At 43.5% G+C, this 25,737-nt stretch overlaps 1 long non-coding RNA gene and 1 pseudogene across 2 annotated transcripts in view; one reads left to right on the forward strand and one right to left on the reverse strand.

Annotated features, from left to right (window-relative positions):
- Nucleotides 1-25,737, forward strand: part of LOC126237199 (uncharacterized) — a 418,088-nt gene that overhangs the window by 312,390 nt on the left and 79,961 nt on the right. For both annotated transcript variants that reach the window (XR_007545052.1, XR_007545051.1), the window contains exon 2: nt 24,221-24,415. This is a non-coding gene — a long non-coding RNA (uncharacterized LOC126237199). The remainder of the gene's footprint in view (nt 1-24,220; nt 24,416-25,737) is intronic.
- On the reverse strand, nt 20,102-20,219 carry LOC126238150 (5S ribosomal RNA; annotated as a pseudogene).

Below are 25,737 nucleotides of genomic sequence, written 5' to 3' on the forward strand. Positions count from 1 at the left end.
GTAGGTACTGGGAGATGAAGAAGCTTGCACAGGATAGAGTAGCATGGAGAGCTGCATCAAACCAGTCTCAGGACTGAAGACCACAACAACAACAACAACAACAAAAAAATAAAAAAAAAATAAAATAAAATAAACGAAAAAATTATTTGAAGTTGTTTTCTGTGAAATTCCTGTAGTTTCTCGATTCGTGATTAGTCGCAAGCCCCAGTTTTAGGAAAAGCGGTCCGTTATCCGATCTGGCCGACTTTACGCAACAAGAGTGAAACATGGCGGGGCTTCGGTGATGATTTGGGCAGCCATATTGTGGTATTCCAAGGGCCTCGTGGTTATTCTGCAAGGCTTCATTATTGCCTGGGATTATGTGACAATTTTGGCTGATCAGGTACATCGCATAGTACAGTGGCTTTTCGGCAGTTGTGATCTTGTGCCCCGAGATAACAGCGCCCCTGCTAACACAGCTCGGATTGTCCATTACCAACTTTTTGAGCACGAGGATGAATTGTCGCATATCCCCTAGCCGCCACAGAAACCAGATGTCAATATTATTGAACATTTGTGATTTACTTTGGAGACAAGGATGCTTGCTTGTAATCGATCTCCATCGTCGTTACCTGAACTTGCCACTATTTGGCAGGAAGAATGGTATAAGATTCCCTTTAAAATCATACAGTATCTGTATTTGGCTGTTCCGAGACGACAGGAGACCGTTTTTAACGCCAACGGTTTTCTTACACACTATAAAGCACGGTAATCTGTTGTGTTAGTCGTGTTTCCGTATTTTTGTCCGTCCTCTGCAGTTCGCTGAGTACCGGGCTGCTCCTCCAGTTACTATCGCCTGTGGTGCAGCAGAAAACCTCCTATTATCGATAGTCTTCACTTCCACTGATTCTGCGTTTACTGTTCATATTCTTTTCCATAATTTCATTCACATTTTGTTGTCATGTTTATACGTGGTAATATCTTAGGTTCTTAATTTTATTACGAACATTCTGTCTGTGAGGAACCTATATCCTCTTACATCGTAGTTACTATTTTTTGGTGTCTTTTTTACGACTATCTCTCCGTGTGGCTGTATATCGAGCTCTGGATTATCGACAGTCATGCTTAAACGGTATCCAGCAGTAAAAATAATCTTAGCCTTCCTACAATGTCTTATAAACTATTGCTGTTGTCCATGTTGTGCGTAATATTTGAAACAGACACAGCTGGTCAGTAACACTCATGTGATGCGTACACGGTGAGGTGTGTGTTTCGAGCTTGTGTTCAATCACTTGCGTCATGTTTACAACATACCTGAAATTTCAGTGTGATGAATTCATTGTGTCTCGGGGCATACGGAGCTCGTCTGAATCATAGTGTACCGGCCGGGGTGGCCGAGCGGTTCTAGGCGCTACAGTCTGGAACCGCGCGACCGCTACGGTCGCAGGTTCGAGTCCTGCCTCGGGCATGGATGTGTGTGATGTCCTTAGGTTAGTTAGGTTTAAGTAGTTCTAAGTTCTAGGGGACTGATGACCTCAGAATTAAAGTCCCATAGTGCCCAGAGCCATTTGAACCAATTTGAATCATAGTGTAGCTTGAACTTTTTGTTGACAGAACAGTTGCAACAGTAAACAATACATGTTGATCAGTAATTTATTATTGTCGAATACAGCCTTTATTATCCCTGTCGCAATCCTTCTGCAAAGGGACTCGTAAATCATTATTGGATTAAATGAACTAATTGAATGAATGAGCTAACACTGATTGGCCCCCTGGGGAAGAGTAATCGAGAAACTGAAGTCGAGACAAGGGGATCAGTGATCCATAACCGTCGCTAATTTTGATCACTGGCTAAAAATGGTTCAAATGGCTCTGAGCACTATGCGACTATGTACAGCCTCGATCTTGCGCCCAGTGACTACCATCTGTTCCTGTACGTGAAGAAACACCTGGACGGTCAGCGTCTTTAAGACGATGACGAAGTCAAAACAGTGGTGATGCAGTGGTTAACAAGTCAGACGGCAGACTTCTATGAGGAGGGTATTCAAAAACTGGTACAATGTTATGACAAGAGCCTCAATATGGACGGAAATTATGTAGAAAAGTAGATTAAGGTACAGGCTTTCATGTAAAAATAAAACTATTGAGATATCTTAGCACGTCTTTTTTAAATTTCGCCGGCCGAAGTGGCCGTGCGGTTAAAGGCGCTACAGTCTGGAACCGCGTGACCGCTACGGTCGCAGGTTCGAATCCTGCCTCGGGCATGGATGTTTGTGATGTCCTTAGGTTAGTTAGGTTTAACTAGTTCTAAGTTCTAGGGGACTAATGACCTCAGCAGTTGAGTCCCATAGTGCTCAGAGCCATTTGAACCATTTTTTTTTTTTTAATTTCAAAACGATGCTTACTTAAAAAACACCCCTCGTATTTGCATGTTTGCTGACAAGGGAACCTCCCCATCGCACCCACCTCAGATTTAGTTATAAGTTGGCACAGTGGATAGGCATTGAAAAACTGAACACAGATCAATCAAGCAAACAGGAAGAAGTTGTGTGGAACTATGAAAAAATAAGCAAAATATACAAACTGAGTAGCCCATGTGCAAGATAGGCAACATCAAGGCTAGTGTGAGCTCAGGCGCGCAGTGAACCCGTGGTTAGCATGAGCAGCTGCGGAACGAGAGGTCCTTGGTTTAAGTCTTCCATCGAGTGAAAAGTTTACTTTCTTTATTTTCGCAGAGTTATGATCTGTCCGTTCGTTCATTGACGTCTCTTTTCACTGTAATAAGTTTAGTGACTGTGTTTTGCGACAGCACCGCAAAACCTGCGATTAGTAGACGAAAGGACGTGCCTCTCCAATGGGAACCGAAAACATTTGATCGCAAGGTCATAGGTCAACCGATTCCTCCACAGGAAAACAAATCTGATATATTCTATACGACACTGGTGACGGTATGTGCGTCACATGACACGAATATGTTGTCGACCCACCTAACTTGTACACTTGGCGAATGGGTAAAAATATTCTTCTACCTTGCCCGATTTAGGTTTCTTGAGGATGTGATAATCACTCCCAACAAAGTGATGAAAACATAAGAGTTTGTCACATAAACTGCAACAAATGAATGCAACAGTTTCACAGTCGCACAGTTTTCCCTGTGCTCTGTCAAAAAAATACGTTTTTAACGTTTTCAAATTTTTCCGTGTGTAGACCGTCAAATCCTGCATATGTCCAAGCAAATCTGAACGTGTCCTGGAATTTTGGAGAGTGAAGTTGATTATGTGTGAGTGCCTGAACTTTGATAATTGACACACGATCACGTAAACAATACTGCTCTGTGTACCTGTGTAGCTTCACAAAATAATTGTCTGAAAATAAAAAAATTAACTTTTCACTCGAGGGAAGACTTGAACCAAGGACCTCTCGTTCCGCAGCTGCTCACACTAGCCACGGGACTCCGGCGCTCCTGGGCGCACTATATCCTTGTTGTTGCCTATCTTGCACATGGACTACTCAGTTTGTATATTTTGCTTATTTTTTCATAGTTCCACACAACTTCTTCCTGTTTTCTCGAGTGATCTGTGTTCAGTTTTTCACGGCCTATCCACTGTGCCAACTTATAACTAAATCTGAGGGGGGTGCGATGGGGTGGTTCCCTTGTGAACATTACGCTGAGCACAAGCGACCTATGAAACAAAGGTAGCTTCAGAAATCGAGGGTGCATGAAAAGTGTCTAGAAAAATGGGCATAAAACATAGTTGAAAAAGAGAAGTCTCGGCTCGTGTGTCATCGTACTGGGACTCCGCGATATAGTGCCAGCCGACATTGGAGCAAATCGCAGCAATTTTAACAGAGGCCGGGGATACACACTTAGAAAGTCATGGGGCCGGGCTTGGGATATCAAGCGGAAGCAAAGGCAGATGCTTGGCCCTTGTAGGGAGGCGGGAGCGACAGGTTCAAACGTGGCGTGGACCTCTCGCGACACCTGATGTCACTCTTTCCCATGGCGGGCCAGAGCCGCTAAGAGCAGTCCAACTCGCCTTCCCACGTATGCGTCACTTCGGCCCTCTCTAGAAGGTTTCAGACGCTGATGTCATGTCTACATAACGCGGCTTGATAACCGAGAAAATTCAGGCACGTCACTGCGAAAGATTCCGAGGACGCAGTCTCGTTGTTATACACCTGCTCGCAAGTTCATATGTAACACCAAGCCAATGACGTAATAACTAAAGTAACTTATTCTTATGGTTTATGGAAATGTTTTTGAAAATTTGTGATAAGTTCCTATGGGACCAAACTGCTGAGGTCATCGGTCCCTAGACTTACACACCACTTAATCTATCTTTAAATAACTTACGCTAAGGACAACACACAAACCCATGCCCGAGGGAGGACTCAAACCTCCGACGGGGGAACCGCGCGAACCGTGTCAAGGCGCCCGAGGCCACGCGGCTACGCTGCGCGGCTATGTATAACTCCTGTAATGTAATTCTGTAACAAAAAATATCTGAACAGCTACATGTAGAAAATGTATTGCTAGTCTAGGAAGTGATAATGCCTCAAAAAAATTTAAAACCATCTTTACAGCCGGAGACTAATTTACCTATAACCTCAACCAGTTCTGAAATTATTGCATCAAAACCAACGATTTTTCACTTTTTATTTAAAAAATTTATTAGCAACACACACGCACACACACACAGCAACACATACACACACACACACACACACACACACACACACACACACAAATATATACACTTCTGGAAATGGAAAAAAGAACACATTGACACCGGTGTGTCAGACCCACCATACTTGCTCCGGACACTGCGAGAGGGCTGTACAAACCATGCACACGCACGGCACAGCGGACACACCAGGAACCGCGGTGTTGGCCGTCGAATGGCGCTAGCTGCGCAGCATTTGTGCACCGCCGCCGTCAGTGTCAGCCAGTTTGCCGTGGCATACGGAGCTCCATCGCAGTCTTTAACACTGGTAGCATGCCGCGACAGCGTGGACGTGAACCGTATGTGCAGTTGACGGACTTTGAGCGAGGGCGTATAGTGGGCATGCGGGAGGCCGGGTGGACGTACCACCGAATTGCTCAACACGTGGGGCGTGAGGTCTCCACAGTACATCGATGTTGTCGCCAGTGGTCGGCGGAAGGTGCACGTGCCCGTCGACCTGGGACCGGACCGCAGCGACGCACGGATGCACGCCAAGACCGTAGGATCCTACGCAGTGCCGTAGGGGACCGCACCGCCACTTCCCAGCAAATTAGGGACACTGTTGCTCCTGGGGTATCGGCGAGGACCATTCGCAACCGTCTCCATGAAGCTGGGCTACGGTCCCGCACACCGTTAGGCCGTCTTCCGCTCACGCCCCAACATCGTGCAGCCCGCCTCCAGTGGTGTCGCGACAGGCGTGAATGGAGGGACGAATGGAGACGTGTCGTCTTCAGCGATGAGAGTCGCTTCTGCCTTGGTGCCAATGATGGTCGTATGCGTGTTTGGCGCCGTGCAGGTGAGCGCCACAATCAGGACTGCATACGACCGAGGCACACAGGGCCAACACCCGGCATCATGGTGTGGGGAGCGATCTCCTACACTGGCCGTACACCACTGGTGATCGTCGAGGGGACACTGAATAGTGCACGGTACATCCAAACCGTCATCGAACCCATCGTTCTACCATTCCTAGACCGGCAAGGGAACTTGCTGTTCCAACAGGACAATGCACGTCCGCATGTATCCCGTGCCACCCAACGTGCTCTAGAAGGTGTAAGTCAACTACCCTGGCCAGCAAGATCTCCGGATCTGTCCCCCATTGAGCATGTTTGGGACTGATGAAGCGTCGTCTCACGCGGTCTGCACCTCCAGCACGAACGCTGGTCCATCTGAGGCGCCAGGTGGAAATGGCATGGCAAGCCGTTCCACAGGACTACATCCAGCATCCCTACGATCGTCTCCATGGGAGAATAGCAGCCTGCATCGCTGCGAAAGGTGGATATACACTGTACTAGTGCCGACATTGTGCATGCTCTGTTGCCTGTGTCTATGTGCCTGTGGTTCTGTCAGTGTGATCATGTGATGTATCTGACCCCAGGAATGTGTCAATAAAGTTTCCCCTTCCTGGGACAATGAATTCACGGTGTTCTTATTTCAATTTCCAGGAGTGTATATGAAATCTTATTGCTTTCTTTGTCTACCTTTTTAAATATCACGTCGTTTCGGAAGAAAGACCATCGAGGCCCTCCTACCAAGAAAGGTACTATTAAAGTCATGACATTAAAAGCAAAAGGTGTGGGTCTAACTTTTTGATGGCATGATTACTATCAAATCTTAAATATACTTTAGATACCACAGCTACAGAAGAAATGCGTTTTGCAAAAGCAGTAGGAAGCTGTCCCACTGAGGAAATTACAGTCATAGTTTACTAATATTTTGCTGTTTGAGACTTTCCCGATGTAATAACAACATGAAAGTTTCACCAGACGTTGCGCCGGACGGTATTGCCCTCCTCGTGGATACATTATACACTTTAGACAATTTTATCCGACGCAACGCCCGTTATCTTTCAAGTATTTATGAATATTGCCAGTGGAAGCACTCAGAGATTGCGACCAGAAAGAAGCGTCTACTCTCCATTCGCTTTATGTGAGACGTAAACTGTTTCAGACACGTAACAACGATTTTCAGCTTGCGCTGTAGATGTTTTGACTAGAAAGTTTCTACTAGAGAAATGGCTGATGCAAGGAAAGTGCGAGAATGGAGGAGAATGCTTTTGTTCTGACAACAATTTCTTCTTATGGTTTTTAGTATTCTTAAACTTAACATGACAACAAAAAATACGTATTGTCCACCCTTTTTTATAATTAACACTCAGATTTAAAAAAGTATTTTAGCTGTTTTAATCTTACACATTTCATACATTTTTTCTCTTAATACTAAACGGAAGATGAAATTTCGGATGCAGTGGTTAAAGTGGTTGGGATTATCTTCTTTTTGCGCAAAACCTTGTCGATCTGGAAAAATCTGTTACTTTAAATAAAAATTAGTTTGGGCCTAATAAAACAGTTTGTAATGGAGTATCTCTGCGAGAAGTTTCCTCAGCTGTCAGAAGCGTATTTAAGATAGTGTTTATTGGACCTGACACACAAAAACTGATGTTTGATTCCAAATTTGAGTAAAAAATGACTTGAGTGAGAGGGAGTCTTGGATGTCATTCAAGGAGGCTTCAAAAAGGATCCTCATTACATATCTGATCCAGGCAACAAGCTGGATACATTTAAATTCAAGTTAATGGGTTGTTAGATGAGCCTCACTTTTTGGACAGTTTTTTGATTTCTTTATTCCCTAAAAATTTGAGTAATGCCAATGAGGAACTAAGTGGACGCTTTCATCTTTACATCACAGTGATGGAAAGATGGTATCATGGCCACTGGAATACCAGTTTGATCATAGACTACTGCGACTCATTTCGCAGAAACGCACATCAGGCAGTTCGTCGGTGAAAAAGTTAAATTAGATGATTCATAGAGAAGAGAAGAAGGAAATGCGCCAATGGACACAAAATTAGTAGTTAATACAGAGCTTTTTCGTCTTTATACTTCAATAAAACCGTTATGGATAACGAAAAATTAAATTACATTTTCTATAGTGTCTTCAAAATTACTTATGATTTATACTACGATAGGCACACGTGGAGGCGAAAAAAATTTTACCACATCCTGCGCATTTCATTCAGTGGGCTCAAACTCATGAACTATTCAATCTACAAAGATGGAACAACTATTATTGTGTTTGCCAAGTCCTGCAATATGTTACCGTTTTAGTTCTGTTTACGATAGCAAACTTTTAACAAGATTTAGAGGAAGTTCACGAAAATACGTTTCCTGATGACGTTAGCGAGAAACGTCTTTTGTTATTGATATCAGGTGTGCGTATTATGCAAATGAAATCTTAAGAAATCATCATATTTTCATGTTCGCCACACTGTAACTCTGTCTGACGGCTGTAACACGAGATACTTCGAGTAAAACGCGATGCATTATGCTGCGCTGGCGTGTCGAGAGAAGCTGTCGCCCCTTTGTTTTCATTAGGAGAAACAAATCGCAAGAGTTATAATCAGCCTGTTACTGTGTTTATTAATCTGCCACACGGTTATATTTTCTCTGATTGTTTGCTGATTGTCGGATTTTTCTTTGTGCGATGTTACACAAGTCACAAAGTACCCACCGCCACACAGCGTAAGGTTGTTTGTGATGTACTCATTTCGTATGTACTTGTACATAAAGATAGCGATGTATGTGTCCACATTAAATGAATCTATTGTGATAACTCCCACAGATATAGATTCAGATCATGATTTAATAGTGGTGAAGAGTAGATTAATCAGGAAGAATCAGTAAGCAAAGAAGTGGAATACGGAAGTAGACGGTTCTAGGCGCTACAGTCTGGAACCATGCGACCGCTACGGTCACAGGTTCGAATCCTGCCTCCGGCATGGATGTGTGTGATGTCCTTAGGTTAGTCAGGTTTAAGTAGTTCTAAGTTCTAGGGGACTGATTACCTTAGAAGTTAAGTCCCATAATGCTCAGAGCCATTTCAACGGAAGTAGAAAGGTGATGAAGAGATACGCTTGAAGTTCTCTAAAGCTATAGTTATTGCTTCTACACAATTCCGAAGATTGCAAGAGCTGAGAAGTGCGAGTAGTTCGCACAATCAGTTTAACAGCTCATGTATCCAAGTTGCTAACGATAATAATATAAGTATGGAAAAGAAAATTGAGGATGTGTTACAATAACGATCAGTTTGACTTTAGGAAAGGTAAAGGCAACAGAGGGGCAATTCTGACGTTGAATTTGATAATAGAAGCAAGACTAAAGAAAAATCAAGACACATTAATAGCATTTGTCGACCTGGAAAAAGTCTTCGACAATGTCAAATGGTGCAAGATACTCGAAATTCTAGGGAAAACGGGGGAAGCTATAGGGAGAGACGGGTTATAGCAACATTTCAAGACACAACAGGGAATAATAAGAGTGGGAGACCAAGAAGGAAGTACTCGATTAAGAAGAGTGTAAGACAGGGATGTAGTCTTCCGCGCCTACTGTTCAAACTATACATCGAAGAGGCAATGAAGGGAAAAAAAGGTTAAGGAATGGGATTAAAATTCAGTGATAATATTCGCTCATGACATTGCTATCCGCCGCGCGGGATTAGCCGAGAGGTCTATGGCGCTGCAGTCATGGACTGTGCGGCCTGATCCCGACGGAGGTTCGAGTCCTCCCTCGGGCATGGGTGTGTGTGTTTGTCCTTAGGATAATTTAGGTTAAGTAGTGTGTAAGCTTAGGGACTGATGACCTTAGCAGTTAAGTCCCATAAGATTTCACACACGTTTGAGTATTTTTGAACATTGCTCTCCTTAGTGAAAGTGAAGAAGAATCCCAGGATTTTTAGAATGGAATGAACCGTGTAATAAGCACAGAATATGGATTGAGAGTAATCCAAAGAAAGAGGAAAGTAATGAGAAGCAGCAAAAATAAGAACAGCGAGAAATTTGGCATCAGTATTTATGGTCACGAAGTAGATGACGTCAAGAAATTCTACTACCTAGGCAGCAAAATAACTAATCTCGGGCGGAGCAAGGAAGACATCAAAAGCGGACTAGCACCGGCTAAAAGGGCTTTCCTGGCCAACAGAAGTCTTCTAGTACGAAACATAGGCCTCAATTTGAGGAATTAATTTCTGAGAACGTACGTTTGGAGCACAGCATTGTACGGTAGTGAAACTTGCACCGGAACAGAAGAGAATCGAAGCATTTGAGATGTGATGGTACAGAAGAATGTTGAAAATTTGCAACACTGATAAGGTAAGGAATGACGAGGTTCTGCGCAGAATCGTGTAGGAAAGGGATATATGAAATACATTAACATGCAGAAGGGACAGGATGATATGACATCTGTTAAGACATCAGGGACTGACTTCCATGGTACTAGAGGGAGCTGTAGAGGGCAAAAACTGTAGAGGAAGACAGAGACTGGAATACATCCAGCACGTAGGTTGCAAGTGCTACTCTGTGATGAAGAAATTGGCACAGGAGAGAAACTCATGGCGGGTCGCATCAAACCAATCAGATGAAAAAAAAAAACTGCAAAGTAAAATAAAAAGATTAATTAAAAGGTTGGACAATGGTAAAAGAAGAAATTTGGCATATATTCCTACATCTCATCTACTTGCGCTCACGTTTTTGTAAAAGATAAAGAGTTGGCAGCAGTAAAGAGCACGTGGATGCCCTATGCGTTAAGAAGTTATGAAAGCCAAGCTTTGCTTGCCACTCTGACCTTCACGAGCATCCTCTTGGCAGCATTAATGGTAAAGTTCCCGTCCTGCGAAGTGCTGACAAAGGTTTCAATACGGACACCTTGAGAAATTTGGGATCTGCACTCATAAATTAGTCACTTCACAAAATTCTCGAATAAGTACAAACGTTTCCTTCCAAAATTTTCAAGGCATATTACATTGAAAAGTATAAAACATACACCTTCACAGAATACCATAACAATGTAAAATTATCTCCCTCCCCAATCTAGTCGTAACTGGTCCATATTTTTATATAATTCTGTCTGCTGCAACAGTCTGCTTCTGAATGTCTCTTTCCACACACCTATGTTTTGCAAGCGTCAGTTATTTGTGACAGCATTCGTAACTTACACATAAATGGTTACCTGGCACCATCGTTCAGTGTAAGAGGCGATCTATAATTTTGTACTGTAATCCCCTTTTGAAAACAAATTTCTTTGCCAAGATCGATATTTTAACACAGTGATTCGATTACTAGTTTCAGTAATATGTATTGCCATCCTCACATCTACAAAAAGAAAATATGCCGAGATTAGAGGCATACAATAAAAAAGAGAGAGAGAGAGGAACGAAGTAGGGCAGACACAACAGGTCAATCACAACATCGGACGCTGATAGTCATACCACGCAATGCTTTCACCACCCTCTCCCAAGAGGACTATACCAATGCTGTAAAATAACAACTCTCACTAAATTCTGCCCATATGGGCGGATACAACATGGAATAATTAATAATCAATTAGAGGTTTTATGAGTATGTACATTTTTGTCACTGAGCTGTTGTGTGTGCCCTGCTGTGGTCTTTCTTTTATTTTTAAACTGTAAGTCTGTAAACTCTGCATATATTCTTTTTATACATATGAGGATGGCAATACATATTGCCGAAGCTAGTAATCCAGTAACTGTGTGAAAACAGCGATCTTGGCAAACAAACTTGTTTTCAAAGGAAAACTCCATTACACACAATTACTGACCGGGAAAGCTTCCACCCAAGAGTGTACCCCGTTACCCACCAGTTTATTTGCTTCCCTTATAAATGTTTTACACATTGAAAAATCCTGCTCATTAAATCTTTTTCTCCTAAGGCATATTTGTGTAACTCAATAACTATAGTCTCTAGTTAGACACACTAAATCTCCTGAAACCAAGAAGAAATATAATAAAGCGACTGGTCGCAGCATCAGTTCAAAGTGCCTACTATTTTCAGACTTATCCGTTCGTCATCCGGGGCATACACATCGTTGGTGTTGGTAATTTCGGACGAGCCACGTGTGCTACCATAGCAAATGTTGCCTGAGTAATTCTACATCTACATCTACATCCATACTCCGCAAGCCACCTGACGGTGTGTGGCGGAGGGTACCTTCAGTACCTCTATCGGTTCTCCCTTCTATTCCAGTCTCGTATTGTTCGCGGAAAGAAGGATTGTCTCTAGGCGCGCAGTCCGGAACCGCGCGGTCGCAGGTTCGAATTCTGCCTCGGGCATGGATGTGTGTGATGTCCTTAGGTTAGTTAGGTTTAAGTAGTTCTAAGTTCTAGGGGACTGATGACCTCAGATGTTAAGTCCCATACTTCTCAGAGCCATTTGAACCATTTTTTTTTTTGAAGGATTGTCGGTATGCTTCTGTGTGGGCTGTAATCTCTCTGATTTTATCCTCATGGTCTCTTCGCGATATATACGTAGGAGGGAGCAATATACTGCTTGACTCTTCGGTGAATGTATGGTCTCCAAACTTCAACAAAAGCCCGTACCGAGCTACTGAGCGTCTCTCCTGCAGAGTCTTCCAATGGAGTTTATCTATCATCTCCGTAACACTTTCGCGGTTACTAAATGATCCTGTAACGAAGCGCGCTGCTCTCCGTTGGATCTTCTCTATCTCTTCTATCAACCCTATCTGGTACGGACCCCACACTGCTGAGCCGTATTCAAGCAGTGGGCGAACAAGCGTACTGTAACCTACTTCCTTTCTTTTCGGATTGCATTTCCTTAGGATTCTTCCAATGAATCTCAGTCTGGCATCTGCTTTACCAACGATCAACTTTATATGATCATTCCATTTTAAATCACTCCTAATGCGTACTCCTAGATAATTTATGGAATTAACTGCTTCCAGTTGCTGACCTGCTATTTTGTAGCTAAATGATAAGGGATCTATCTTTCTATGTATTCGCAGCACATTACACTTGTCTACATTGAGATTCAATTGCCATTCCCTGCACCATGCTTCAATTCGCTGCAGATCCTCCTGCATTTCAGTACAATTTTCCATTGTTACAACCTCTCGATACACCACAGCATCATCTGCAAAAAGCCTCAGTGAACTTCCGATGTCATCCACAAGGTCATTTATGTATATTGTGAATAGCAACGGTCCTACGACACTCCCCTGCGGCACACTTGAAATCACTCTTACTTCGGAAGACTTCTCTCCATTGAGAATGACAATCTGCGTTCTGTATCTAGGAACTCTTCAATCCAATCACACAATTGGTCTGATAGTCCATATGCTCTTACTTTGTTCATAAACGACTGTGGGGAACTGCATCGAACGCCTTGCGGAAGTCAAGAAACACGGCATCTACCTGTGAAACCGTGTCTATGCCCCCTGAGTCACGTGGACGAATAGCGCGAACTGGGTTACACATGACACACTTTTTCGAAACCCATGCTGATTTCTACAAATTACTCCAAAGACGGCAGGAATTCAAGCAGAGAACTCTTCGGTATTATAAAACTTACTCTGTAGTGAAACTGCGTGACTAACAGGCACGATGCCAAAGGAGAACTAATTTCTTCAGTCTCCTGATAGTGTGTGTTGTTTACAGCTACTGGCGGGAGAGGCAGAAGAAGAAGAAGGGACAGGATGACAGGACATCTATTAAGACATCAAGCAATAATTTCTATGGTACTAGAGGGAGCCGTACAGGAAGACAGAAATTTGAAAAAAAAAGCCTTATCCATAAAGAATTTTTCCCCAGAGCTCCTAGCTTCAATGCTTTCCTAGCTTCCTTTGCATTTTGGATGGTTTCCTTGCAATCTTCAGGACGATGTTTTTGGTTCCGCTTGAGAAGTGCAACAGTTTCTTCGCTCTCGTTGTTAATGGACACAAGCTGGCCTCCATTTTCTGTTTCGTTTTCTACAAGTAGACACGTAACGTGCAAAGTCTTTTTCTTGACTGATCATCTGCGTGAATCCCGTGTCCAAGCGAACGGCAGTGGACGTTTCCACACTTAATATTTGACGTTCTTGCTTTTGACATTGTCCAGTATTACACAACGAACAACGGAATAACAACTAAATAGTAACTACAGTAGCCATAAGAAATGAAATACAAAACAAAAGCGCTCAACGAAGGATCACAAAGGATGGTAAGCGATCTGACCCGAAGGCTAGTGCAAAGGGGAAATGTTGTTTTGGTGAAGGGCTGCCAAGGTCACACGCCAAAAAATAGATACGTGACTCATCTCTCTTTGTCTAGTGGATGTACTACACAGAGCATACCAGGGTGCCCCAGAGTGCTACAACACTTAGAAGAATCGCTTCTCGAATTTTGACAAGGTCAACATGTAGTGCTATTTTTTGTATATGAAGAAGAACTTTATTTATGATAATATACAGTACAATCATCAGTCATTTTTTACATGCCGGCCGCGGTGGCCGTGCGGTTCTGGCGCTGCAGTCCGGAACCGCGGGACTGCTACGGTCGCAGGTTCGAATCCTGCGTCGGGCATGGGTGTGTGTGATGTCCTTAGGTTAGTTAGGTTTAAGTAGTTCTAAGTTCTAGGGGACTTATGACCTAAGATGTTGAGTCCCATAGTGCTCAGAGCCATTTGAACCATTTGAACCATTTTTTACATATTCTCATTTTTACCTTTATCCCAGAATGAACTCTTATTTTTTGTTTATTACGAGTATACAAATTAAAAGCGGATGGAGATTAATTATAGGACTTTCCAAAATCCTTATTGGCTACTTCTCCAACACGGTAGGTGCGATAAGCAAAACTCTCAAGACCAGGAATGAACATTAATTACGCCACTACGTCCCCTAACTATAGCTACTGTAAAGCAACCATTACCGTGAGAAAAAATATCGTTAACATCCAAACTAAAATTCAAACTATATCCTGCAAAACTACAGGCCCATCAAGAATACCATGAGCAGCAACTGAACTCATTCGCAGCTACAGGTCTTGTGAGTCTGGCTGAATGTGAGTCCTGCCTCTCGCGAGAGCCTCGCCCCTCTACTTCCACCGCAGCTGTCAGTACTGAACTGAGTTTTAAGAGAACTGTTAACAACGAAGTCGCACTGTGACGAATCTGTAAGTTACAGAAAAAGAAAACTATGTTCAGCTATGGGTACAGTATCCAAACTGCGGTGGAATTAAGCTGTTATCTAAAAAAACCGTTTTTTTCCGGTGAGCGGCGGATTATTTTCAGGGGTCGACGCTCGACGCCCGGTGCGCCGGCACTGTTGCTGGCGCGCGCTTCGGGTTTCCCTCGTGACGTAACGGAACGCCCGCGGCAGCGGAAGGCGCCCCCGTGATGTAACAACAAACTGCTGGCCCGGCTTCTTACACGAGCGCACATGTGTTGCCCGCTACACAACAGTGGCTCTGTACTACTTTCCTTTTGTCTTCTTTTTTTAACACAGCAGTCTTATCACTACTTTGACATATTCTTCCGCCTCTCCCTATGTGGTACTAATCCTTTCATCTGTTCCTACGAAATTTACTGTAGTCGTAGCTCGCTTAGTTGTAGGCCAGCAAATCCTCCCATCCCCCCAATTCTTTAATGAAACATCATCATCTCCCGAACTATTTGTCGTACGATGATACAATTTTGCAGATACATTCAGTCATGTAAAGGGTGTTCCAGAAGAAATGGTTAAATGGCTCTGAGCACTATGGGACTCAACTGCTGCGGTCATCAGTCCCCTAGAACTTAGAACTACTTAAACCTAACTAACCTAAGGTCATCACACACATCCATGCCCGAGGCAGGATTCGAACCTGCGACCGTAGCAGTCGCACGGTTCCGGACAGCGCGCCTAGAACCGCGAGACCACCGCGGCCGGCAAGAAATGGTTACGATTCAGGGATATGAACACTCATTTGAAGCACAAATCTTCATATGGACGTATGCCCTATTCTGAATGGACGCATTTAATTCATACCTGTTTCTGGGCTAGTGGTACGCACATAACATGCTGATACGTCCAATCATTCTATAAGAGCGAATGGCGGGCTAGAATTACTTGCATTTTTTTTTAAAGTCCTTTGTTGAACACATGTAGGACGTTCCTTTGGCCATGCAGACTGCTTGCATGACGGAGCACCTCCACATTTTACTAGACACGTGAGGGATCATCTCAGTCGCACTTACTCTAGTCGCTGGACTTGGTAGTACAGCAATTGCCCACCAAGATCACCAGAGTGTACGCTATTAGTTTTTTGTTTATGAAGTTCAATGAAGTCTGAAGTGGACAAACGAAAGGTGAATATGCGAGATGAACTGGTTGGTCACATCACGGACGCTGCTGCCTTCATTATGGAAGGTGCAGAGGCGCTCTGACAAGCAAATGAACATGTTGTCCCTAGAGTGCACAAATGGATTGGAGTTAATGGTGGGATAGTCGAATGTAATGTGACGTGTACAATAATGCTTAGAGGTGAATCTGTGAAAAATACATTGTAAAACGCTTGTTGTAATATTGAATAACTGTTGCACATGTGTACACGAGTAAACCTAACAACCTGCTGAATAATGTAGGAAATAAATAACAGTGTCGATCAAACGTGTTCTATTCCGGAAACCATTCGGAATAGGACAGATGTCCATAAGAACTTCTTCGCCTCAAACGATGTTTCCTGTCATATCCAGAATGTTGATCATTCCTCCTGGTCATCCCGTGTACGGATACTATCTGTGCCTACAACTCCATCTATATGATTACTCTGCAATTCACAATTAAGTGCCTGGCAGAGGGTTCATCGAGCCACCTTCAATCTATTTTTCTACCGTTCCATTATCGAAAAGCGTGCGGGAGAAACAAACAGTCATATCTTTCCGTGCAAGCTATGATTTATTTTATTGTATTATTAAGATAATTCCTCCCTATGTAGGTGGGCCCCAGCAAAATATTTTCACACTCTGAGGAGATAGTTCGTGACTCATATTTCATAAGACCATCCTATCGCGAAAAACGCCTCTGTTTTAATAGTTGCCATCCCAATTCGAGTGCCATATCCGTGACACTCTCTCCCCTATTTCTCGATCATACGAAACGAGCTGCCCTAATTTGAACTTTCTTAATACTTCCGTCGATCCTATCTGATGCGGATCCCACATCGCACAGCAATATGCCAGAGGAGAACGTGAAGCGTAGTGTGGCCAGTCTCTTTAGTAGACTTGTTACATTTTCTAAGTGTTCTGCCAGCAAATCGCAGTCTTTGGTTTGCCTTCTCCCCAATATTATGTACGTTCGGTGAATGGTCTTACATCTAAACGGCAACTTGGGGCATATGTACGTGCATGCGCATAGGTCTTCAGAGACTTGAGGAGAATCGATACACGACATGCACTGCCATGCGACTGGCTGTGTAAACAGACTGCGACCAGTTGAACGTATTCAGTGTGAGAGGGAGTGTCACAGCGCAATGAAGCAACGTGTAAACATCAAGTTCTGCTACAAATTGGGGACAACTGCAATGGAATGTTGGTGCAGGTGTACGGGAGGGAAGCCGTGAGCAGAAAATCTGTCTACGATTAGTTTAAACGCTTCCGTGAAAGCAAGGAATCAACTGAGGATGAGCCACGTTCGGGTCGGTCATCGACAAGTAGAAAGCCAGAAAAAATGCGGCAAATACAGGCACAAGATCGGCGACGGACTCTCAGGTTGATTGCGAAGGAATTGGGCATAAGGAAAGGACACGGTGCGCGCCATCGTCCTTGATGATTTGGATAAGCGGAAGATCTGCTCCCGATTTGCTCACAGACGAGCAGAAAGCAAAACGGATGGAAACTATTGGTGATTTCATTTCCATGTGTGACCAGGATCCATTGCTACTGAACACCATTGTCACGGGAGATGAGACCTGGTGCTACCAGTTCGATCCGGAATCAAAACGGCAATCGATGTTATGGCGTTCACCGTCCACCCGCGACAAAAAAAAAAAAAGTCTGCAAAAATCCAAGGTGAAAACACTGTTGATCGCCTTCTTCGACAACAACGGCATCATCCACATCGAATTTGTTCCTGCCGGTCAAACCATTAATGCGGCATTTTACCAATCCGTTTTGTGCCGATTGCTACAGCGTATACGGCGGGTTGGGCCAGAGTTGCACAGGACTGGAAAATGGATGCTGCTCCGTGACAATGCCCCTGCACACTGCGCGATCCGTGTGCGCCAATTCCTGGCGCAGAAGATGTTAACTGTTCTTGAACACCCTCCGTACACCCCTGATCTGGCTCCTGTGGACTTCTTCCTGTTTCCTCGTTTGAAGACGGCCATGAAAAGTGAACGTTGTGCCGACGTGAATGCCGTCAAAGATCGTAGACAGCCGTCCTGCGATCGATTCCACAGCAGGCCTTTGCTGATAGTTTCCAGAAGCTGTACGAACGTTGTCAAAAGTGTGTTGTAGCGGGTGGCGACTATTTTGAAGGGCAGTAAAGAGCATTTGTTTGTATCTTTTGTTTGTTGTCTGATAGCTTTCACCGAATTTTTAGATATACCACGTATGTATTCGTTTCAATTTAAGTTATTCGTAACTGTAATCCCAAAGTATTTAGTTGAACTTACAGCCTCCAGAGTTGTGTTGTTTTACCTCGCGACCGACATTTAGCGAATTTCTTTTAGTACTTATGTAGATGACTTTTTTCATTATTTAGAGTCAGTCGCTACTTTTCGCATCATATAGATAACTTGTGTAAATTGTTTTGCAATTTATTTTGATCATCTGACGACTTTGTAGGACGATAAATGACGTCATCATCTGCAAGCAGTCAAAATTTTTGATAACATTTTCGGGAAGCGGCGATCTTGTAATCTATATAAAATCATTGAAAAAACAGTCTAGACCGCGATGGTATTCTCTTAAAATGGCCTGTTTCCCCCTCGGCTTAGGCCATCTACAGACAGCACCATCAGCTGAAGTTGACGGTGCGTAAAACAGACTGTTGAACTCAGTCGCTGAGATTGATCTTGGGCAGTTTCTGAACCTGCTGTTGAGCAATTTCAACGACTGCGGTCAACTGTCTGTTCTAGCGTCGTCAACTTAAACAGATGGTGCTATCTGAAGATGGCCTAATCCTAGGTCGAAACCGATCATTCTAAGAAAGTACTAGCGCGATCTAGACTGTTTTCTCACTGATTTTATCTGCAAGCAGTCTAAGAGGGCTACTCAGATTGTCTCCTAAACAGTTTATGTAGATCAGGAGCAGCATAAGGCCTTGGGGAGCGCCAGATATTACTTCTGTTTCACTCGATGCATTTCTGTCAGTTACTAGGAACTGTGACATTTCCGACAGGAATTCACGAATCTAGTCGCTGAGCTGAGAAGACACTTGACAGGCACGCTGTTTGATTGGAAGTCACTTGCGAGGAACGGTGTCAAAAGCCTTCTGAATATCTAAAAATAAGGAATCAATTTGACATTCCTTGTCGATAGTACTGATTACTTAGCGACAATAAAGAGCTAGTTGCTTTTCACAAGTATGATATTTTCTGAATCCGTGTTATCTGCAAAATGTGTTGCGCATAGAGTTAGCAGCAAAGAAGTAATAAAATGAAACTTCATGCCTGATGCTGACGTTCTACTGCATCAGTAGCGAAAATGTAATAAGCCATAAACTCTTTTCTTTTTTTATGGAGGGTGTCAACGAAAAGAGTTTCTGACTTTAATACTTGACTTGCTGTGTTAAACATTTAACATAAAATTATACCTGTCAATGAGTTGTATGAAGCCATTGTATAGGCAACCTGCAAGTAGGATCAGGCCCCTTGGACGATTTTAGCCATTTAGTAATACAGATATGCACTTAGTGTGTAACGAGACGAACTGTGTGTCTGTTTTATGCAAATTATTCAAGGAACTGAAGGTCTAGTATCAGCAAAGGGAGGCGAGTCGTTCTTCAGCTGTTGAATAGTATGTGGTGCATTTATCTCCGCAGGGTCGTGGCAAAAACTGGTTTCTGACACCCCACATCCAAATGGGCAGAGTCGTTGTGATATGAGACGAGTGTCTTGGAAAAAGCGGAGCTGGCCAGTTGTTGGCGTGCTATTCTCTACCTATGATCCATGTTGAATCCTTGAGTAAGCGTCCAGATGTCGAACGTCGAAGGCTTGGTTGCTCTGTAAAGCAGGAAAGATGGCAGAGCACAATGCTGGTGCAGATGCAAGCTTCATTTTTCTGTCATCTTTTGAATTCTATCCAGCGCATGTATCTCCGTACAGTCCTTGTTAAAAATCTGTTTCCTGGAATACCACATCCAAATGGGCACATCTCACGGCTTTTGTTGCCTCAGTGTAATTCTTGTCACTGCGTATATAGATATATAGAGCACTCCGTCTTCAGGCCACAAGTGGGCCATCGGGACCATCCGACTGCCGTGTCATCCTCAATGAGGATGCGGATAGGAGAGCATGTGGTCAGCACACCGCTCTCCCGGTCGTTATGATGGTTTTCTTTGACCGGAGCTGCTACTGTTCGGCCCAGTAGCTCCTCAGTTGGCATCACGAGGCTGAGTGCACCCCGAAAAATGGCAACAGCACACGGCGGCCCGGATGGTGACCCATCCAAGTGCCGGTCACGCCCGACGGAACTTAACTTCGGTGATCTGACGGGAACCGGTGTATCCACTGCGGCAAGGCCGTCGCCGCGTATATAGATGGTACATTCATATTAATCAGCCATACAAGCATCTTCACAAAATTAAAAAAAAAGCTGAGTACCGTGGACATCGTAATGCCAGAATTTTTGACACTTTAAAGACATTTATACTGGATTTATAACAAAATGAGTATTTCCTGGATCGCTATGGAATGTTACTGCGAATATGCCGCAGCTTGTGAATATTGCGTACTACCTGTCTTTGCCTATAGTTTACATCTATTTTCCTGTGAATGTCGAACGTCTTGCACCACTTTACATTGTCGAACGCTCTTTCCGGGTCGATAAATGACATGAATGTGTCTTGATTTTTCCCAAGTCTTGCTTTCATCATGAAGCGCAACGTCAGCACTCCCTTCCTGGTGTCCTTGTTTTTCCTAAAGCCGAACTGCTCGCCGTCTAACAGATCTTCAGCTTTCGTTTCCGCTCTTGCGCATAATATTCCTGTCAGCAATTTGGATACACGAGCTATTAAGCTGACTGTGTGATAGTACTGGCAGTTACTTGCCCTTGCTATCGTCGGGTTACGTGGAGAATTTTTTTTCCCCGAAAGTCTGATTGTGTGACTCACAGATTCTGCACACCAACTTGAATAATCCCTTGATTGCCAGTTCCACCAGTGACATCGAAATTTCCGAATGAATATTATCTATCCCTTCTGCCTCATCTGATGACAAGTCTTCCATATCTATATTAAACGCTGAATCTAATAGTGTGTCTCATGGAATTCTATTTCTTCTTCTATCACATCAGACAAGTTCTTCCCGTCGTAAAGTCCTTCAATATACTCTTTCCACCAAACCCCTCTCTCCTCTGCGTTTGCCGGCCGTGTGGCCGAGCGATTCTAGGCGCTTCAGTCAGGAACCGCGCGACCGCTCCAGTCGCAGGTTCGAATCCTGCCTCGGGCATGGACGTGTGTGATGTCTTTAGGTTAGTTAGGTTTAAGTAGTTCTAAGTTCTAGGGGACTAATGACCTCAGATGTTAAGTCCCACAGTGCTCAGAGTCATTTTTTTCCCTCTGCGTTTAGCAGTGGGATCCTTTTGCACTCTTAATGTTGACGTCCATCATTTTCATGTCACCGAAGCTTGCTTTGACTTTTCTATATCCTGAATCGGTCCTTCCGACGAGCATTGCTTATACCTCTACAAATTGGTACAGCCTGGTACGAGAATAATTTGTGCAGGCCTGTGGTCTATGCACATGAATGCAGAGTATCTCCCGGAAGTGACGGCGAGTGGGCTCGCAACGGCTTGGTGCGAATCCTCGTGACAGTGACGCTTGTTGACGTCACCACCACGGCGTCACGCATTCCGCTGTGATTTCACTTCCGGGAGGAAGGGCGCGTGCTCCGGGAGCCGTGTCGCCCACGTAGGCCTACGGGGGCACAGGCCGGCTGCTGCGACGCGCCACTGACGGGTATTCTGAGACCGCGCAAGAAGACTGTTGGCTTGCACACATAGAAGAGAGAACGTTCAGAGGGTCATAAGCCCAACTCTCAATAACCACACTAGTAAAAGCGTTTGTATTTTTAACATGTTTTTATTAGTCGCTCTCTTGTCGGTCCCACACTAATTTCCCCACGAGCTAGGGACTTCTTTCAATATAACTCAGAAGTAGATGACATTGCAAGTTAACCCACTGTCGTGTCTGGCATGTGGAGGAGAGTATTTTGTCTTTTTGCCTTTCTGTTCGGTCCAGTTTTGCAGTTGATTTTAAACTAACTTCCCGACGAGCTATGGACTTGATACTTTCAACATAGCTCAGAACTGGATGACACTGCAATATTAACTCGCTTCCTTGTCTGGTGTGTGGTGGAGGGTACTTGGTGTACCACTGCTGTTTGCCCCTTTTCCTGTTCACGTTGCGAATGTTTTGCGGCAAGAACGATTTTCTCTAATTTTTAACTTCACGGTCTTTTCGCGATATATAGGTATGAGGAAGTAATATATTGGACGAATCAGATGAAGAGAAACTGAAATAAACCTGAAATTTACGACATGTCTCTGTTGTAATCTCATGGAAATGTTTCAAATCGATTAATTTCACACATACAAGACCAAAAGCAGAAAATAATTATTTAATGAAAAGCTTTTAAATATAACACGTTTTCAAAAAGGACTAAAATGTACAAAATAATTTCTCCTTGCTTCATACAGATTCCTAACCCCTATTGGGGGTTTTGTAGCTAAAAGAGTGGGGAATAAAATGGTGTATTGTTGGAAACCTGAATGAAACCAACCAACCTTCTTTCAGAAGAAAATATGTCGCATTACTTATTGAACGCCCCTAGTGAGTATAAAACGAACAAAATAATTTCTCCTTGCTCCATACAGACTCCTAATCTCCGTAGAGATAATCCCGAAAATCTGTGCTTGTAAATGTACGTATAATAGCTATGATAATACCTGCTAAGTTCAAAACGAAAGACGTGGGCACATTCTGTAGGTGTGTAGAGAGCAGCTGTCGTTGAGAAAAATCACACAACAGTTCATATCGTTCGTAGTTCATAGTTCAATAAAATTGCTAGTGGCTTAGGTAACTCTTCATGCATAAATTATCTAGTTTCGTTTTAAATTTTACAATTATTATCATAGCTATTAAAAATTCGCAACCAGAACTGTTTATACGGGGTTAGGAGAAATTGTATTGTACGTGCGTCTTAGTCCATTTTAAAAATGAATTATTTTAAAAAGTTGTGTAGCTACGATAATAACTGTAAGTTTGAAACGAAAAAAGTGGGGCGCTTGCATGAAGAGTTTACCTAAGTCACTAGCAATTTCATTGCAACTTCCTGGCAGATTAAAACTGTGTGCCCGACCGAGACTCGAACTCGGGACCTTTGCCTTTCGTGGACAAGTGCTCTACCAACTGAGCTACCGAAGCACTACTCATGCCCGGTACTCACAGCTTTACTTCTGCCAGTACCTCGTCTCTTACCTTCCAAACTTTACAGAAGCTCGCCTGCGAACCATGCAGAACTAGCACTCCTGAAAGAAAGGATATTGCGGAGACATGGCTTAGCCACAGCCTGGGGGATGTTTCCAGAATGAGATTTTCACTCTGCAGCGGAGTGTGCGCTGATATGAAACTTCCTGGCAGATTAAAACTGTGTGCCCGACCGAGACTCGAACTCGGGACCTTTGCCTTTCGCGGGCAAGTGCTCTACCAACTGAGCTACCGAAGCATGACTCACGCCCGGTACTCACAGCTTTACTTCTGCCAGTACCTCGTCTTCTACCTTCCAAACTTTACAGAAGCTCTCCTGCGAAGGCAAAGGTCCCGAGTTCGAGTCTCGGTCGGGCACACAGTTTTAATCTGCCAGGAAGTTTCATATCAGCGCACACTCCGCTGCAAAGTGAAAATCTCATTCTGGAATTTCATTGCAGTTCAAACGACATGAACTGTTGTGTGATTTTTGTCGATAGCTACTCCCTATACTCCTATAGAATGCGCACAATGTCTTTCGTTTTGAATTTTGCAAGTATTATCAACAACTATCAAACATTCACAAGAACAGATTTTCAGGATTACCTCTACGGAGGTTAGAAATCTGTATGGAACAGGGAGATCTTATTTTTTACTTTTTAATCCTATATATACACCAGGGGCTTTCAATAACTAATGCAACAATTTCTTTTTTGAAGGCAGGTACATTATTCCCTAATCTTTTGGCTAATAGAGTAGCCGGTGTAGTGCAGCAACTCGATGTGGCATTTTAGATCTCATTTTCATTAGACTTTTTTTCTTGTTTTGGTCAATGTTCCTTCTTCCAAAATATGGAGAGCAAAGACCTTGGAGTAGAAGAAATCTGTTTTATAGTATCGAAGATAAACAAGTGCTCATACTTTATAAAGTATGCATTTCAAACCCCATGTTTACTAGACTTTTCCACTTATTTCTGTATAAGGAACCTGCCCTGAAATTTGTCGGTGCTTCTTCGAGACATGCCGTAAATTGCAAACCATGTTTAAGATGGAACACTTTTTAGTTGTTTGCGTGAAAGCCTGCTGCCCACATTGATGGAGTTTCGGGACTGACCGTCTGCAGAGTACGCCCCAGCCGGGAAAAGGCGCAGCTCACAGGCTGACAGTACCTGCTGCCGGCAAGGAAACCGGCATGGTTCCTGATTTAAGAAGTAGACCCTGCAGCCCCAGTCGTAACGCACAGTGGAATGCTGATAATGGTGAGTACATTTCTTGTTTGTATCGAGTGAATTATGATGCTGCTAGAGTTGTGAGAGCATGTTGCTGTTGTACGTCTTAATTGCAAGAGTCAAATGTCTGGAAGAGTGATTTTCAAAAACCTGTTTTTCTTTGCATTGTAGCTTCTCGCAACTTATGCTAAAACGACGTGCTAAGCACTGCTGCAAACAAATGGTTATCATTATTGTAGTCAAATATTTTAAACAATTTATTGTAACTAAATAATTTAACATTATTATATTAAAATATGGTACGTATTTGATTGTTATTATTAAAGGTGTAGGCATCCGTGTAACGTGGAAAGTGGCGGCTGTGCCAGTTTATATTGGAGGGTTGGATGTGAGGAGGGTCGAGGACAATGACACCTCCCCTCCCCCCCCCCCACCTTTCTCCCCAGGACTGAACCACGGATCACTGAAATATGAAATTCAAGCAGAAGTACGGAAGCTATACCTACTGAGGATTCGATAGCTCCGTGGGTACTGTATCTGATCGCGGAAGACAAACGTTGTGGATCGGAGTCTCGCTCTAGCATGCAGTTTTTATTTGCCAGGGCCAGTATGTTTCAAAGCAGCGCACACTCTGCTGCAGAGAGAAAATTCATTCTAGAGACTAACGTTTAGTCGACTTTGAGATAGTTAGAATTGTTTCGGACATCGAGCCTAAGGTAGGTCTGATTGAGCTCTCCTTTTGAGGCGCTTTTATTCAGTTTCAGCTTCATTTTAGCATATCCCCTGCATCCCACAGCATCAACGACGTGCCTTACTTACCTGACCGTGCGATTCTTTCCTTCCACCATCCTTGCTGTTACAGTTCTCAGTAACGCTTCATGTAATACTCAATCGGATCTTGAAGGATTTCCAACTGGTGCCAAACATTAACAACTTGCTTTAAAAGTTCAGAAACTGTGCGCTTTACAAAATGGGAAAACGTTGTACTTCATAACAGCAATGAGTCGTGGCTCGCGCCAGTCAGCTCATACAAATACCTGAGTGTGAAGTTCGTGTGGACACAAAATGGAATTTTCAAACTGGCTCCGTCGTGAGTGGCAAACTTTAGTTTATCGGTAAGATACTGTGGAAACGCAATCTGTCTACAAAGGAGATTGCTTAAAAACGTTCATGCAACCCGCCCTGCAACACTGCTCGAGCATGTGGGATCTGTACCAAAGAAGATTAGCACGGGATATTGAAAATATACAAAGAAGGGCAGCACTAATGGACACAGCTTTATTCGATCCGTGGGAGAGTGTCAGTAATGTTGGCAGACGGCTAAAAATAGGCACCAAATATCCAGCCTACTT

Source organism: Schistocerca nitens, chromosome 2 (genome assembly GCF_023898315.1).
Source record: "Schistocerca nitens isolate TAMUIC-IGC-003100 chromosome 2, iqSchNite1.1, whole genome shotgun sequence".
Taxonomy (NCBI): domain Eukaryota; kingdom Metazoa; phylum Arthropoda; class Insecta; order Orthoptera; family Acrididae; genus Schistocerca; species Schistocerca nitens.